This window comes from Caretta caretta, chromosome 9 (assembly GCF_965140235.1).
Source record: "Caretta caretta isolate rCarCar2 chromosome 9, rCarCar1.hap1, whole genome shotgun sequence".
Lineage (NCBI taxonomy): Eukaryota > Metazoa > Chordata > Testudines > Cheloniidae > Caretta > Caretta caretta.
Genome location: NC_134214.1, coordinates 27,740,879 through 27,748,121, shown reverse-complemented (window position 1 = coordinate 27,748,121; position 7,243 = coordinate 27,740,879).

The window sequence follows — 7,243 nt, the reverse complement described above, 5'->3', positions numbered from 1 at the left end:
GTGAGGTTCATGGGTAGGGTGACTAATTGCGATTCACGGTAGCAAGCCGAGCTAGTGTTTTTGCAGCGCACAGGTATGGTAGTTATTCTAAAAAATGGCCTGTGGCTGCAGGAGGGTACGCCAAGGCTCCTGCTGCCCAAGAGCTTCTTTGCAACGAGTCTCCGCCTCTTCGGAATCTCGTGCATCCTGTGGGATGCATTTAGTCCAAGAGCAGATTTTTTTAATGATGTCATGCACCCATGTTTTGCGCTGAAACATGTATGTTGCTGATTTGACACACGAGTACTATGTGCGTTACAAAGAGACTGATCCTGATAAGGAGCGCACGTTGTGGGAGACCTGATTCATTTTTATGTGAGATGTGGTTGCAGTTCAGCAGATCCACTCATGTGCGGCTCATCAACTGGAGGCTTGATGTAAAAGCCACGTCTTATTGCTTTGCTGGAGTGTACACTGCATACGTAGGTGGGGGCGGAGGCTAAAGTTTCCCATGCATTCCCTTCGCTCGGAGATGACGACCGGGTGTGTGGCATGTGGCTTTTTTAGACTCAACAAATCCTGCATCTTGGCAGGGGCGGAGGTTAGACTGGATGACCCTTGCAGTCCCTTCTAACCCTACGATTCTATGTCTGCTGGAATTGCAAGTGTGTGTGTGTATGTGTGAGAGAGAGAGAGGGCAAATAGAGTAAAGGCACCCTCCCGCACAGTGGATTATTGGTGCTGTGCACCGTGGCACATTTAGCACACTTTTAAAACGTAAATTAATCTCAAATCATGTTACACAAGTCTTTTATGACTACCAGTCACACCATATATTTTAACTTTACATGAACACATGACATAATCACTTCAAAAATTCCTTTGGCAGATTTTAAGATAATGTAAAATTCAGAGTGCTTTTTCAATATTTTCTATGGTTAACATCAGGGATGTGAAAATTAGAAACCCTTGTTTGGCAAACACTAATGCATATACAGAATTTTGATACTAATCACTTGACTAAAGTAATGCACATGCCTAAGAGTTCGCAGGACCAGGGCCAAAGCAAGTGTAATTAAGCGTCGGAGAAAAACACAGATCTCACTCTTCGGGTTGAGTGCAGCAAGTCAGATACACTTTATTTTCTCAAGCAATTGCACAGAGGGAGAGAGTGCACAAGGACACAGGGTTTCCCCCACCTAGGCAGATCTCTCAAGAGATAAACAATTGGAGCAAGCATTTATACCTTTATTACAGACAATAATAAGCAACAGCTGCATATTGTTTATACATATTCCTTCATGATATCTTATTTTTCTCACCAATTTCTCTTATAGTATACATTCTATTCTTATCTAATACAAGGTCACAACAGCCTCTCTCACGGTTCTTTTCCCACTCGCTTCGCACAATCCCTGCTTCTACAAATCCCACGTTATTAAAGCTAGAGTTAGTCTGACTCCTGCTTATTTCAGAGGCCTGAATCCAAAGTCCCTTTATCTACTTCCACACTTCCCCCTTTTTGTGCTTCCAGCAAAACTATCAATTTTAAACTTCCATTCTCATTAAATTTTGTATTTCAGATTCTACATCAAATACTTCAACCTTTGGGGTTTTAATTGGATACAATGACAATGCATGGTTAGTATGGACATGGAGAGTATTATTATTACATCCTTTACAACAATAATAACATAACCCTAAACTAAAGAACAACAATACAAGCAATAACATGCCCCCAATGATAATATAATGGGGTTGTTGCACAGTTTTAGTCACAAAACACAATACATCATACTTAGTATATAAAGTAGACACTCTATGAGTGGTATGAAGGGCATACTTTTCAACTTGATACATATTTTGAAGCATATGAATTTGCCCTTTCAGAGTAGCTGCCGTGTTAGTCTGTATTCGCAAAAAGAAAAGGAGTACTTGTGGCACCTTAGAGACTAACCAATTTATTTAAGCATAAGCTTTCGTGAGCTACATGCATCCGATGAAGTGAGCTGTAGCTCACGAAAGCTTATGCTCAAATAAATTGGTTAGTTTCTAAGGTGCCACAAGTACTCCTTTTCCTTTTGCGAATTTGCCCTTGTAATTCAGAAATTTTCTGAATCTCTGGTAGGAGTAAAAGTAAATTTTGGAATCAATCAGGTACTAGGGTGGTCCAATTAAAGGGTATCTGAAACTTAAGGGCTGATTGTAAAATTCTATCCGCAGGTCAGTAAATAATATGATTGCCTGCAGCAGTGGTGAGATTAAAATGGATATCTTGTAACATGGTGGCCTGAACATGCACACAGCTATCATTAGCTTGGAAGAGTAGGTGTCCTGTCAGGGTAGTTCCTTGTCCCATACCCTCCCAACAAACGTTGTCATGAATAGTCACAACTTCCCCTGGCTTCAGTTTACATACACACTGAAGCTGTGGGGGTTCTAATAGCCAGAATGTCCATTGTATCCCTATCCAAATGTTGGGTGTTATTCTAGGAGCACTGACTAAAAATCGATTAGGCATACTAGGTAGTCTAAGTTCCCAAATGTCTCAGTGAATTACCCAGTCCCACCTGCATCCTCCCCACGGACCTGGCAGGATTCGGTATGTGGGAGCCCACATCCCTCCAACCGGTCCGTATGCTTGGAAGGAACGCTGCGAACGTCTGCACCTCCATGCACAAAATCTCCAAGTGTGTCTCCATGGCCATAGATCAGATGATACTCCTGACGTCTCTTTAAGGGCAGTAGGCCAGGCCTGATGCTCTAGAGCACTCTGAATGGCCGTCAGCTGGTCATTCAGGAAATCCTGGATTTCTGAGCAAGCCAGATCCCACTGCAATGATTTCCCAGCCTCAGTGATATTCAGTACCATCTCTGTTAATAGCTTCTGGGTCATTGAACTAAGGGCGGTGATAACACGTAATTCACCCACTCCAGCCTGAACCTGCTCCAGTAATGAGACCAATGGCTTTTTCCAACTCTCCTAATTTCTCTTCATGTTCTTGGTTTCTATAAATATTCCAAATTGCTGCTGCACTATTGGCCCCATCCCATAGGGATCCAGCTAAGTCCCTCTTCCTTCTAGAGGAAACCTAGGACCTTTGTTGTGCTAACCTAACGGCAGCCCCTCTTGAGCAATTTGGATAGGTAGAGGTGATCTGAAAACTGGACAAGGGCAGAGTGAATTTTATAGTCCCTAGTGTAGTACTTTACCACATCTGTTGGCTAAACACTTTCACTTTCAACACGAGAGGCATTAGCATTAGCATTAATGGTATAAGAAGGGGTATATTGCAATATGGTACAGGTTAAATTATTAGTTACTGCACTAACTTCAGTACAGGTAAAATTTCCAGTGACAGAACAAACTCTTTGGGTATACGTTTGGTTATTCACTAATTGGGTGACAAATAACAATAAGGGCCTCTTTCATCTAACATTTTACAAACTCCAGGAATGACCATCATCTCTACCTTGCTATAGAACCCACTAATCTCAATTTCTGATTCTTGGGGTTCATCTGTAGTGATATCATATGTTTCTATTTCCACTAGTCCATTTGTTTTCCATTCAGTTGTTCTCTCATATGAACTATTCAGAACCTTAAAAAATAGGTTTTCTGAACAAAATTTCAATAAATCACTTAGAAGAGTGAGAACTGTGTTTTTCTCTGACAATTTGGGGGCTTGTCCGGGATGGCAACGCCTGCGGAGACAACAGCAGCTGCTGCGGACCGTTCCCCTTCGAACCCCATGGCACCACAATTGAGGTAAGAGACCTTTCGAAATCTCTGTTGGGGTATCGGAGAAGGACTCCCGTGAGGCCATCTGTCCCTTTTGGGCTTATGCCATCTGAACTTATTGATTGTGCAGCAAGATCAGATGCAGAGCGGTACTGGGGATTTGTTTGCTTCCCCCAATAAGGTTAATTTGAAGTGGTACTGGGGATTTAGTTTTGCCATCCCTAATAAGGTTAATGCATAAGGTTAATGCATTAGGTTATTGTACCGGTGCTGAGGGGTTGTTACTGCCTTAAAGGTTGTATTAAGTCCGGACATAAAGCATTAAGGTTACTGTACAGGAGATGCATCGTGGTGTGAAGATACAAGAGCCTTGGTGTGTGTGTGTGTATTTGTGGGAATGAGGGCCACTGAAAGACGCCCAGAGCTCCCCGCGAAGCTGTAAGCTCGTGATTGCGGATATCTCTAACACAAGCTCAGTGGCTTTATCTTAGTGGATCGGTAAAAGATCCGACCCAAGGCGGCTGTCTCTGCATAGCATGACCGGCGAGGGGTCTGCCTGGGTCTAGGATTGTGTGACCCCATCTCTCCTCCTTGTTTGAACCACTGACTAGTCTAATCACCTCACCGGAAGCAATTAGCGTATGCGGCCTTGTCTGTCTGAGACTAGCCGACTCTCTTTGCTGAAGGGGATGTTGGAGGGTCGTGGACATCCTTGATAAATCTTTCCTGTGTGAGTGCCTGAGGAGAGAGAGAGAATTCCTTCGCTCATAAGCTGCTGAGCAGACAAGGCTCCTCCCCTGGTGTGTGTGATTGGAAAATGGGTGGGGGACAGTCTAAGAATTCCCCCTCACCCCCAAAGGGTACCCCTTCATACCACATGTATGTGTATTATGGTCCCAAAACCTGCAGATATTTAGAAAATTGGAATTCTTGCACGCATGATAATCCATCTAAACAATTCCCACTAGAAGGTACCTTCCATTTAGATAAACTTACATACCTCAGAGGAACCCTTACATCACCAAAAGCCTCTGATACACAGTGGGAGCAATTTGTATATTGATGGGAGGAAGTGACAAAGAGAATCCACAAGTCTCGGGTGTGGAGTCTAAAGGACTCCCAGGAAAATTAAAAACTCAAGGACAGGATTTAAAACTTAAATGCAAAGCATCCGGATGCCTCCCTGCCCGAGCAATTCCCTCTGTCCCTGTAGATCCCCAATTGGTCAAGACTGAGAGTGAGGGGGAAGCTGCTGAGGACATTGTGGATTTTTTCAGCAATGTTCCACGGCAGCAGCCATTGCCTCCTCTCGCCCCTCTGCAGGCTGCACTTTCTGGTGATCTCCCTGCAGCAGCAGCAGGCTCATCGCCTCATGTCTTGACTGTACAAATTGTTCTTTCTTCTTCGGGGGAAGGGCCTTCTTCTCTGCCTTCTACCCGCAGAGAAGTGATTCCAATAATACCAGCCCCTCCAGCAGCTCTCCCGACCCTGTTTCTCCTGTTCCAATTGCCCTCCATACTAGAAGCCATATATCAGCACTCCAGGCTCCCTTAAGACAATTGCCTAGTAGTGATGGAAATAATCTGATTACAGTTCATGCCCCTTGGACACCAGAGGACCTTAGAAACTTGGTAAAGGAATTTCCTAATGTTTGGGAGGAGCCAGAAAAGTTTAGAGACGAGCTCTGGACAGTGATTCAGTGTTATAATCCATCATGGGCGGATGTTAATCAGCTCTTTTGAGTAGTTATGCCAGCCGAAGTTCGACAGTGGCTTTCCAGGCAGGCCGATTGGCCTGATGCTGACCCTGGAATTGAACGTGACTTAAGAGAGGCTAGGGACCGTCTTTTGAATCCATTTCGGAGGTTTGCCCTAAGAAAAAGGGTTGGACAAAGATTAACAACTGTAAACAGAACAAAGGAGAGCCCCCTGCTGATTATCTAGACAGACTGACTAAGGTATTTGAACAACACTTGGGAATTGCCCAGCCAGCTGAAAATGCCAGAGAGGCAGTAGGGGCTGCCTTTGTTCAGGGACTCTTGCCTTAGGTCCAGCAGCAGTTAAGGACTATCTGTATTGGTTGGCAGACTAAACCCCTTTCTGAATTGGTGGCAGTTGCCAACCATTGTACAGCTTGCATAAAGCAGAAGAAGGAAAGTACTGAAACAAAACTCTTTGCTTTGCAGTTGCAAACTTATCAATATAGAGGCCGTGGGGTAATGAGGGGAGGACGAGGACAAGGGCGAGGTTGGGGGAGAGGTCCCTCATATCCTACCGCGATAGGGAATACTCCATGCCACTTTTGTGGCCAAGAGGGACACTGGAGGAATGAATGCCCAAATCGACCATCTCAGAATCCTCCACCCCCTTTCCCAAATCCTGAAGCGCCTGCCTTTCCCCCACCAAACAATTCTTATTAGGACAGCCTGAGGGAATGTAACTGCATCGTGAATCCTTTAATTCCTATTAATCAAGAAGGCCCATATGTAACTTATAAAATTGCAGGACAATCTGTTGCTTGTTTTGTGGATACTGGAGCTAGCTGGTCAGTTTTAAGATCCTTAGAGTTTCCCTCTGTTCCTTTTTCATTCTCATCTATTAATACCGTTGGCATTTCAAATAGAGTAAAGGCATTCTCCTGCATTATTGGTGCTGTGCACCGTGGAACATTTAGCACACTTTTAAAATGTAAGTTAATCTCAAATCATGTTACATAAGTCTTTTATGACTAGCAGTCACACCATATATTCTAACTTTACATGAACACATGACATAATCACTTCAAAAATTCCTTTGGCAGATTTTAAGATAATGTAAAATTCAGAGTGTTTTTTCAGTATTTTCTATGGTTAACATCAGGGATGTGAAAGTTAGAAACCCTTGTTTTGCAAACACTAATGCATATACGGAATTTTGATACTAATCACTTGACTAAAGTTATGCACATGTCTAAGAGTTTGCAAGACCAGGGCCAAAGCAAGTGTAATTAGGTATTATCCAGTGGTTCTTCATTTGGTGAGGTAAATGCTGGAAGATTGCTTGTTTTGTCCAACCAATGAACATAAAACCAATTGACTCTGACATTACTGAATTTGCATTAAAGAAGACTGCCTAATGAAATGACACATATTTTGTTTGATTGCATCTTGTTTACACAGCATCATTTCAGACCATATCTCCTCTCATTAAAAAGGGATCAAAGGATCTTACTTGCCTAAAGGAAAGTGACTCTTAAGTATTCCCTGGGCTATGGACTATTGTTACCCTGGAACTCTGGGTAAAGACCTAAAAGCACTTAGCCACAGTAATACTAAGAAGCACGAAATGCATCTTCAGTGTTTTTTAGAAATTGACTTTTGCTGATGTTTTTGGATTGTCTCAAGATTTCCGTGTCTTCAAGCTAAGGCTCTGATTCCATTATTTTGAGAGCTGCAAATTCCTGCATTTCCTCCTGTATCCATTTAGCCATTGCAGCTATTGGTTCTCTAAGCCCCAATTCAGCAACAGCTACTTTAAAATTCTT